The sequence below is a fragment of the Eriocheir sinensis genome, unplaced genomic scaffold, assembly GCF_024679095.1.
Source record: "Eriocheir sinensis breed Jianghai 21 unplaced genomic scaffold, ASM2467909v1 Scaffold8, whole genome shotgun sequence".
Classification (NCBI taxonomy): Eukaryota; Metazoa; Arthropoda; class Malacostraca; order Decapoda; family Varunidae; genus Eriocheir; species Eriocheir sinensis.
In genome coordinates, this window is record NW_026112164.1 from 932,560 (window position 1) to 944,672 (window position 12,113).

Genomic DNA, 12,113 nt, shown 5'->3' on the forward strand with positions numbered 1-12,113 from the left:
TACATCTATTTTCATACAAATACACATTCTTTTCATGATATTTTTTTTATTTATTTTGGCACGAATTAACATTATTTAATGTTTATTTTGTATATATATTTTTATACGTATCTACATTATTTCAAGTGTATTTTGTATATATATTTCTTTAGAAATCTACGTTATTTTATGTGTATTCGTATATATATTTTGAAACATATTTACATTGTTTTATGTGTATTTTGCATATTTTTTCAATACAAATATACATTATTGTATATGCATTTTGTATATTAATTTTAATACAAATTTGATTAATCTATGTGTATTTTTGTGTATGTATTTTTATAAAAAAAATGCTTTATTTTATGGGTATTTTGCATTTTTATTTTCATACAAATTTACATTATTTTATTGATATTCTGTGTATTTATTTGGTATGATTTTACATTATTCTATGTGTATTTTGTATATATATTTTATATAAAATATATTTGTTTTCATTTCATACAAATCTACATTATTTTATGTGTTTTTTGTACATGTATTTAAATACAAATTTAACTAGTTATATGTGTATTTTGTATATCTATTTTGTATGTATATTTTCATAGAAATTTACTCTATTTTATGAGTATTCGTATATATATTTTGATACAAATTTACATTATTGCTGTGTATTTTGCATATCTATTTCAATACAAATTTTCTTTATTGTACGTGCATTTTGCATATATTTTTTAATACAAATTTAACTATTTTATATGTATTTTTGTATATATATTTTTATCCAAATATGCGTTATTATATGGATATTTTGCAGCTTTATTTTCATAGAAATTTACATTATTTTATTGATATTCTCTTTATCTATTTTGATACGATTTAACATTATTCTGAGTGTATTTTGTATATATTTTTTATACATATTTACATTATTTAAGGTCTATTTTGTATATATATTTTATCCAAATTTACATTATTTTATGTGTATTTGTTTATATATTTTTATACAAATTTACATTATTTTATGTGTATTTTGTATATACATTTTCATAAAAAAATTACGTTATTTTATTCTGTGTATTCGTATATATTTTGATACAAATTTTATTCAAATTCATGTTATTTAATGTGTATTTGTATATATATTTTCATACAAATTTATTTTATTTTATGTGTATGTTTTCATATATTGCATTACAAATTTACCTTATTTTATGTTTATTTTGTATATTTATTTCATTCAATTTTAAATTATTTTATGTGTATATTTGTATTTGTATTTAGGTTATTTTATGTGTATTTTGTATATATATTTTCATCAAAAAATTACATTATTATATTGGTATTTTCTTAATTTAATTCGATACGAATTTAGATTATTTAATAGGTATTTTGTATACATATTTTTATACTCATTTACATTATCTAATGTGTGTTTTGTATATATATTTTTATGCAAATTTATTTTATGTTCATTTTTGTACATATATTTTTATAGAAATTTGCGTTATTTTATGTATATAGTTTTATATAAATTTACGTTATTTTATGTGCATTTTGTATATTTATATTTATAAAAATACACATTCTTTTATTGCTATATTGTTTATTTATATTTATACGAATTTACATTATTTTATGTGTATTTTGTATACATTTTTTTATACGTATTTACTTAATTTTATGTGTATTTTGTATATATATTTTTATAGAAATCTACGTTATTTTATGTGTATTTGCATATATATTTTAAAAACAAATTTACATTATTTTATATGTATTTTGCATATCTATCTCAATACAAATTTAGCTTATTGTAAGTGCATTTTGTATATTTATTTTGATACAAATTCAAATATTTTATGTGTATTTGGTATCAATAATTTAAAAAAAAATTGTTATTTTATAGGTATTTTGCATCTTATTTTTTATGCAAATTTACATTATTTTATTAATATTCTGTATATATATTTTAATACGATTTTACATTATAGTATTTGTGTTTTGTATATATTTTTTTATACATATTTACATTATTTAATGTGTATTTTGTATATATTTTTCATACAAATTTACGTTATTATATGTGTATTTGTTTATATATTTTCTTTCAAATTTACATTATTTTATGTGTATTTTGTATATGTATTTCAATAGAAATTAACCTAATTTTATGTGTATTTTGTATATTTCTTTTCATACAAATTTAAATTATTTTTGTGTATTTTTGTATATAGTTATATACAAATTTAGGTTATTTTATGTACGCATTTACATTATTTAATGTGTGTTTTGTACATATATTTCTATCCAAAGTTAATTTATTTTACGATCATTTTTAGACATATATTTTTATAGAAATTAGCGTTATTTTATATGTATTTGTTTATGTTTTCTCATAGAAATCTACATTATTTTATTGCTATTTTGTTTATTTAGTTTGATACGAATTACATAATTATATGTGTATTTTGTACATATTTTTTATACGTATTTACATTACTTAATGTGTATATTGTTTATATATTTTTTTAACAAATTTATGTTATTATATGTATTTTTATAAATATTTTGATTCAAATTTACATTATTTTATGTATTTTGTATATACATTTCAATTCAAATTTAGCTTATTTTATCTGTATTTTGTATATCTATTTTCATACGAATTTAATTACTTCTGTGTATTTTTGTATATAGTTTTATACAATTTTATGTTATTTTATGTGTATTTTGTATATTTATATTTATAGAAATACACCTTTTTTTATTGGTATTTTGTTTATTTATTTTGAAACGAATTTACATTATTTTATGTGTATTTTGTAAACATTTTTTTATACGTATTTACTTCATTTTACGTGTTTTTTGTATATATATTTTTATACAAATCTACGTTATTTTATGTGTATTCGTATATATATTTTGAAACAAATTTACATTGTTCTATATGTATTTTGCATATCTATTTCAATACAGATTTACCTTATTGTGTGTGTATTTTGTATATTTATTTTAATACAAATACATTTTTTATGTGTATTTTTGTATATATATTTATAAAAAAAAGCGTTATTTTATGGGTATTTTGCTTCTTTATTTTCATACAAACTTACATTATTTTATTAAAATTCTGTGTATTTATTTTGATACGATTTTACATTATTCTATTTGTGTTTTGTATATATTTTTTTTATACAAATTTACGTTATTTTAAGTGTATTTGTTTATGTATTTTCATTCAAATTTACAGTATTTTATGTGTATTTTGTATATGTATTTCAATACAAATTTACCTAATTATATGTGTATTTTGTATATTTATTTTCATACAAATTTAAATTATTTTTTGTGTATTTTTGTATATGGTTTTATACAAATTTATGTTATCTTATGTGTATTTAGTATATTTATTTTCATACAAATACACATCTTTTATTGACATTTTGTTTATTTATTTTGACGCGAATTTACTTGATTTAATGTGTATTTTGTATATATATTTTTATACGTATTTACATCCTTTCATGTGTATTTTGTATATTTATAAAAAAAATGCGTTATTTTATGGGTATTTTGCATCTTTATTTTCATACAAATTTACATTATTTTATTTACATTCTGTGTATTTATTTTAATTCGATTTTACATTACTGGTAACTGGTAGCGTACTGGGCCCACATTCACCGCGTGATGGACGACGCGGGTTCGAATCCCCACGTAAAATAACGTAGATTTCTATATAAATATATATACAAAATACACATGAAATGTTGTAAATACACTCGGATTTTTCAGTCACCGCCGAGTGGCTTAAAACTACCCACATGCTGTCCTGAAGACCACCCATCAACCCGGACTCTAGAGGAAGCCGTCCAAGCGAATCAAGAACGAGTTCCGGGGGGCAGCATGAGCCAATGCAAGATGGCGCCACTATAAACACTCGCCTGCGCCAGAACGGGCTGGGCTAACCATCAGGCCCCACCTCGAAGAAGCCTTGGGCCGACCATCAGGCCCCACCAGGAAGATGCCTACCGGCGCAACAGGCAACGACGTAAAAGAAAAAAAAAAAGAAAAAAAAGTGTATTTGTTTATATATTTTCATTCAAATTTACATTATTTTATGTGTATTTTGTATATGTATTTCTTTACAAATTTGCCTAATTTTATGTGTATTTTGTATATTTATTTTCATACAAATTTAACTTATTTTTGTGTATTTTTATATATAGTTTTATACAAATTTACGTTATTTTATGTGTATTTTGTATATGTATTTTCATACAAATACACATTCTTTTATTGATATTTTAATTATTTATTTTGACACGAATTTACATTATTTAATGTGTATTTTGTATATATATTTTTATACGTATTTACAACATTTCATGTGTATTTTGTATATATATTTATATAGAAATCTACGTTATTTTATGTGTATTCGTATATATATTTTGAAACAAATCTTAATTATTTTATGTGTATTTTGTATATATATTTCATTATAAATTTGCCTTATTTTAAGTTTATTTTTATATCTATTTTCATTCAAATTCAAATCATTTTATGTGTATATATTTATTTGTATTTACGTGTATTTTCTATATATATTTTCATTCAAAATTACATTATTTTATCTGTATTTTGTTCATTTATTTCGATACGAATTTAGATTATTTCATGTGTATTTTCTATACATATACATATAGAGTAAATTTCTATGAAAATATATATTCAAAATATATATAAAATTATGTAAATAAGTATAAAAATATATATATATCAAATACACCTAAAAAAAAGGAAAATTCATATCAAAATAAATAAATAAAATTCCGATAAAAGAACTTATATTTGTAGGAAAATATATATACAAAATACACATAAAATTACGAAAATTTGAGTAAAAATATATACAAAATCACAAAACTAATTTCAATTTGTATGAAAATAGATATAGAAAATACACATATAATTAGTTAAATTTGTATTTAAATACATGTACAAAATTCACATAAAATAATGTAAATTTGTATGAAATGAAAACAAATTCACATAAAATAACGTACATTGGTATAAAATAGATATACAAAATATACATGGAATAATGTAGCATCGTATCAAAATAAATACACAGAATATCAATAAAATAATGTAATTTTGTATGAAAATAAAGATGCAAAATACCCATAAAATAAAGCATATTTTTATAAAAATACATATACAAAAATACACATTGAATAGCTAAATTTGTATTAAAATTAATATAAAAAATGCACGTACAATAAGGTAAATTTGTATTGAAAAAATATGCAAAATGCACATAAAACAATGTATATTTGTATCAAAATATATATACGAATACACATAAAATAACGTATATTTCTATAGAAATATATATACAAAATATACATGAAATGACGTAAATACGTATAAAAATATATATACACAATACACATTAAATAATGTAAATTCGCATCAAAATAAATAAACAAAATATCAATAAAAGAATGTGAATTTGTATGAAAATAGATATACAAAATACACATAAAATATTGTAAATTTGAATAAAACTATACAAAAATACACAAAAAATAATATAAATTTGTATAAAATATATGTACAAAATACACATGAAATTAAGTAAATTTCTATTGAAATACATATACAAAATACACATAAAATAATGTAAATTTGAATAAAAATATATAAACAAATACACTTAAAAGAACGAAAATTTGTATGAAATATATAGAGAAAATACACATTAAATAATGTAAATATGTATCAAAAAATATATACAAAACACAAATAGAATAATGTAAAATAGTATCAAAATAAATACACAGAATATTAATAAAATAATGTAAACTTGTATGAAAATAAAGATGCAAAATACCCATAAAACAACGCATTTTTTATGAAAATATATATACCAAAAACGCACATAAATATTTAAATTTGTATTACAATAAATATACAAAATGCACATACAATATGGTAGATTTGTATTGAAATAGATATGCAAAATACATATAAAACAATGTAAATTTGTTTCAAAATATACATACGAATACACATAAAATAACGTAGATTTCTATAAAATATATTTACAAAATACATATAAAATGAGGTAAATACGTATAAGAAAATGTATACAAAATACACATAAAATAATGTAAATTCGTATCAAAATAAATGAACTAAATGCCAAATAAAGAATGTTTACTTGTATAAATATAAATATACAAAATACACATAAAATAACGTAAAATTGTATAAAACTATATACAAAAATAAACAAAAATAGTTAAATTTGTATGAAAATAGATATACAAAAGACACATAAAATAAACTAAATTTGAATTGAAATAAATATAGAAAATACATAAAATAATGTAAATTTGTATCAAAATATATATTCAAATACACTTATAATAACGTAAATTTGTATAAAAATATATAAACAAAATACACATTAAATAATGTAAATACGTATAAAAGATATGTACGTAATGTAAAAATTTATAAAATTAAAGATGCAAAATACCCATAAAATATGTTATATTTAAAAAAATATATATACAAAAATACACATCAAATAATTAAATTTGTATTAAAATAAATATACAAAATACACATACAATAAGGTAGATTTTTATTGAAATAGATATGCAAAAAACACATAAAATAATGAAATTTTTTATCAAAATATATACGAATACACACAATAAATTTACGTAAATTTTTATGAAAATATATATACAAAATACACATAAAATAATGTAAATACATAAAAAAAATATATATACAAAATACACATAAAATAATGTATATTCGTATCAAAATAAATAAACGAAATGTTTTCCTCTAAAAGAATGTATATGTGTAGGAAAATATATACAAAATAAAAAAAATAAAAAAAATTGTATAAAAATAATACAAAAATACACAAAAATAATTTTAATTTGTCTGAAAAAAGATATGCAAAATACAAATGAAATTAGGCAAATTTTTATTGAAATACATATACAAAATACACATAAAATGATTTAAATTTGTATGAAAATATATAAACAAATACACATAAGATAACGCAAATTTCCATAAAATATATGTACAAAATATACATTAAATAATGTAAATATGTCTAAAAATATATATACAAAATACACAGAATAACGTAAAATCATATCAAAATAAATAAATAGACAATCAATAAAATAATGTAATTTTTATGTAAATAAAGATGCAAAATACCCATATAATAACGCATATTTGTTTAAAAATATATATACAAAAATACACATAAAATAATTAAATTTGCATCAAAATAAATATACAAAAGGCACATACAATAAAGAAAATTTGTATTGAAATAGATATTCGAAATACACATAAATAATGTAAATTTGTATCAAAATATATATACGAATACACATAAAATAGAGTAAATTTCTATGAAAATATATATTCAAATTACTTATAAAATTATGTAAATAAGTATAAAAATATATATATCAAATACACCTAAAATAATGAAAACTCGTATCAAAATAAATAAACAAAATTCCGATAAAAGAACGTATATTTGTAGGAAAATAAATATACAAAATTCATTTATAATTACGAAAATTTGAATAAAAATATATACTAAAATACACAAAATTAATTTCAATTTGTATGAAAAGAGATATACATAATATACATATAATTAGTTAAATTTGTATTTAAATACATGCACAAAATACACATAAAATAATGTAAATTTGTATGTAATGAAAACAAATTCACATAAAATAACGTTCATTTGTATAAAATATATATACAAAATATACATAGAATAATGTAAAATCGTATCAAAATAAAGACACAGAATATCAATAAAACAATGTAAATTTGTATGAAAATAAAGATGCAAAATACCCATAAAATAAAGCATTTTTTTATGAAAATACAAATACAAAAATACACATAGAATAATTAAATTTGTATTAAAATTAATATACAAAATACACGTACAATAAGGTAAATTTATATTGAAAAAATATACAAAATGCACATAAAACAATGTATATTTGTTTCAAAATATATATACGAATACACATAAAATACCATATATTTCTATAGAAATATATATACAAAATACACATGAAATGACGTAAATACGTATAAAAATATATATATACACAATAGACATTAAATAATGTGAACTCGCGTCAAAATAAATAAGCAAAATATAAATAAAAAATGTGTATTTGTATGAAAATAGATATACAAAATACACATAAAATATTTTAAATTCATATAAAACTCTTTTTATAAAAATATATATACCAAAATAATAAAATATTTAAATTTGTATTACAATAAATATACAAAATGCACATACAATAAGGTAGATTTATATTGAAATAGATATGGTAAATACATATAAAGCAATGTAAATTTGCTTCAAAATATATATACCAATACACATAAAATAACGTAGATTACTATAAAAAAATATATACAAAATACACATTAAATGAAGTAAATACGTATAAGATAATGCATACAAAGTACACATAAAATAATTAAATTTGTATTAAAATAAATATACAAAACACCCGTACAATAAGGTAAATCTATATTGAAATAGATATGCAAAATAAACATAAATTAATGTAAATTTGTATCAAATCATATACGAATACACACAATAAAATAACGTAGATTTTTATGAAAATATATATAAAAAATACACATAAAATAATGTAAATACGTAGAAAAATATATATACAAAATACACATAAAATTATGTAAATTCTTATGAAAATAAATGAACAAAACTCCACTAAAAGAATGTATATTTGTAAGAAAATATAAATACAAAATTCAAATAAAATAACTAAAATTTGTATAAAAATATATAAAAAATACATAAAAATAATTTAAATTTGTTTGAAAATAGATATGCAAAATACACATAAAATTAGGCAAATCTGTATTGAAATACATATACAAATTACACATAAAATATTGTAAATTTGTATGAAAATATATAAACAAATACACATAAAATAGCGTAAACTTATATAAAATATATATACAAAATATACATTAAATAATATAAATGTGTATAAAAATATATATACAAAATACACATAGAATAATGTAAAATCGCATCAAAATAAATAAACAGAATATCAATAAAATAATGTAAATTTGTATGAAAATAAAGATGCAAAATACCCAAATAATAACGCATATTTTTACAAAAATACACATAAAATTATTAAATTTATATTAAAATAAATATACAAAAAACACATACAATATGGTAAATTTGTATTGAAATAGATATGCAAAATAAACATAAATAATGTAGATTTGTATCAAAATATATATACGAATACCCATAAAATAGAGTAAATTTCAATGAAAATATATATTCAAAACACAAATAAAATGATAAAAATAAGTATAAAAATATACATATCAAATACACCTAAAATAATGTAAATTCGTATAAAAATAAATAAACAAAATTACGATAAAAGATGCAAGATACACATTAAATATTGTAAATATGTAAAAAAAAATATACACAAAATACAAAGAGAATAATGTGAAATCGTATCAAAATAAATACACCGAATATTAATAAAATAATTTAAATTTGTATGAAAATAAAGATGCAAAATTCCCATCAAATAGCGCATTTCTTATAAAAATATATATACCAAAATACACATAAAATATTTAAATTTGTAATGAAATAAATATACAAAATGCACATACGATAAAATAAATTTGTATTGAAAGAGATATGTAAAAATACATATAAAACAATGTAAATTTGTCTCAAAATATATATACGAATACACATAAAATAACGTAGATTTTTATAAAAATATATATACAAAATACACATAAAATTAGGTAAATACGTATAAATATAGATGTACAAAATACACATAGAATAATGTAAAATTGTTTCAAAAAAAAAAAAAAAAGAATATAAATAAAATAATGTAAATTTGTATGAAAATAAATTTGCAAAATACCATAAAATAAAGCATATTTTTATAAAAATACTTATACAAAAATACACATAGCATAATTAAATTTGTATTAAAATTAATATACAAAATGCATATACAATAAGGTAAATTTGTATTGAAAAAATATGCAAAATAAACATAAAACAGTGTAAATTTATTTCAAAATCTATATACGAATACTCATAAATCAACGTAGATTTCTATAGAAATATATATACAAAATACACATCAAATGATGTAAACACGTATAAAAAAAAATATATATATATATATATATATATATATATATATATATATATATATATATATATATATATATATATATATATATATATATATATATATATATATATATTTAAAATACACATTAAATAATGTAAATTCGCGTTAAAGTAAATAAACAAAATATCAATAAAAGAATGTGTATTTGTATGAAAATAGATATACAATATACACATAAAATCACTTAAATTTGTATAAGACTATATACAAAAATACACAAAAATAATTTTAATTTGTATGAAAATAAATATACAAAATACACATAAAATTAGATAAATTTGTATTGAAATACATTTACAAAATACACATAAAATTATGTAAATTTGAATGAAAATATATAAACAAATACACTTAAAATAACGTAAATTTGTATAAAATATATATAAAAAATACACATTATATAATGTAAATATGTATAAAAGAATGTATACAAAACACAAATATAATAAAATAAAATCGTATCAAAATAAATACACAGAATATTAATAAAATAATGTAAATTTGTATGAAAATTAAGATGCAAAATACCCATAAAATAACGCATTTTTTATAAAAATATTTATACCAAGACACACATAAAATATTTGAATTTGTATTAAAATAAATATACAAAATGCACATACAATAAGGAAAATTTGTATTGAAATAGATATGCAAAATACATATAAAACCATGTAATTTTTTTTCTAAATATATATACGAATACACATAAAATAACGTAGATTTCTATGAAAATAAATATACAAAATACACATAAAATGAAGTAAATACGTATAAAAAAGGTATACAAAATACACATAAAATAATGTAAACTCGTATCAAAATAAATAAACAAAATACTAATAAAAGAATGTGTATTGTATATATATAAATTTACAAAATACAAATAAAATAACGTAAATTTATATAAAACTATATGCAAAAATACACAAAAGTAATTAAATTTGTGTGAAAATAGATATACAAAATACATGTGTATTTTGTATATTTATTTTCATACTTATTGAAATTATTTTTGTTTATTTTTTTATATATTTTCATACAAATTTTCGTTATTTAATGTGTATTTTGTATATTTATTTTTTCTACAAATATACGTTCTTTTATCTGAATTTTGTTCATTGAATTTGAAACGAATTTACCTTATTTTGTATATCTATTTTCATACAAATTAAAATACTTCTGTGTATTTTTGTATATAGTTTTATATAAATTTACGTTATTTTATGTGTATTTTGTATATTTATATTTATACAAATACACATTCTTTTATTGGTATTTTGTATATTTATTTTGATATGAATTTACATTATTTTATGTGTATTTTGTATACATTTTTTTATACGTATTTACTTCATCTTATGTGTATTTTGTATATATATTTTTATAGAAATATACGTTATTTTATGTGTATTCGTATATATATTTTGAAACAAATTTACATTGTTTTATATGTATTTTGCATATCTATTTCAATACAAATTTACCTTATTGTATGTGCATTTAGTATATTTATTTTAATACAAATTTAATTTTTTTATGTGTATTTTGGTATATATATTTTTATGAATAAAAAAAATGCGTTATTTTATGGGTATTTTTATAAATATTTTGATACAAATCTACATTATTTTATGTATTTTGTATATACATTTCAATTCAAATTTAGCTTTTATCTGTATTTTGTATATCTATTTTCATACGAATTTAATTACTTTTGTGTATTTTAGTATATAGTTTTATACAAATTTTCGTTATTTTATGTGTATTTTGTATATTTATATTTATACAAATACA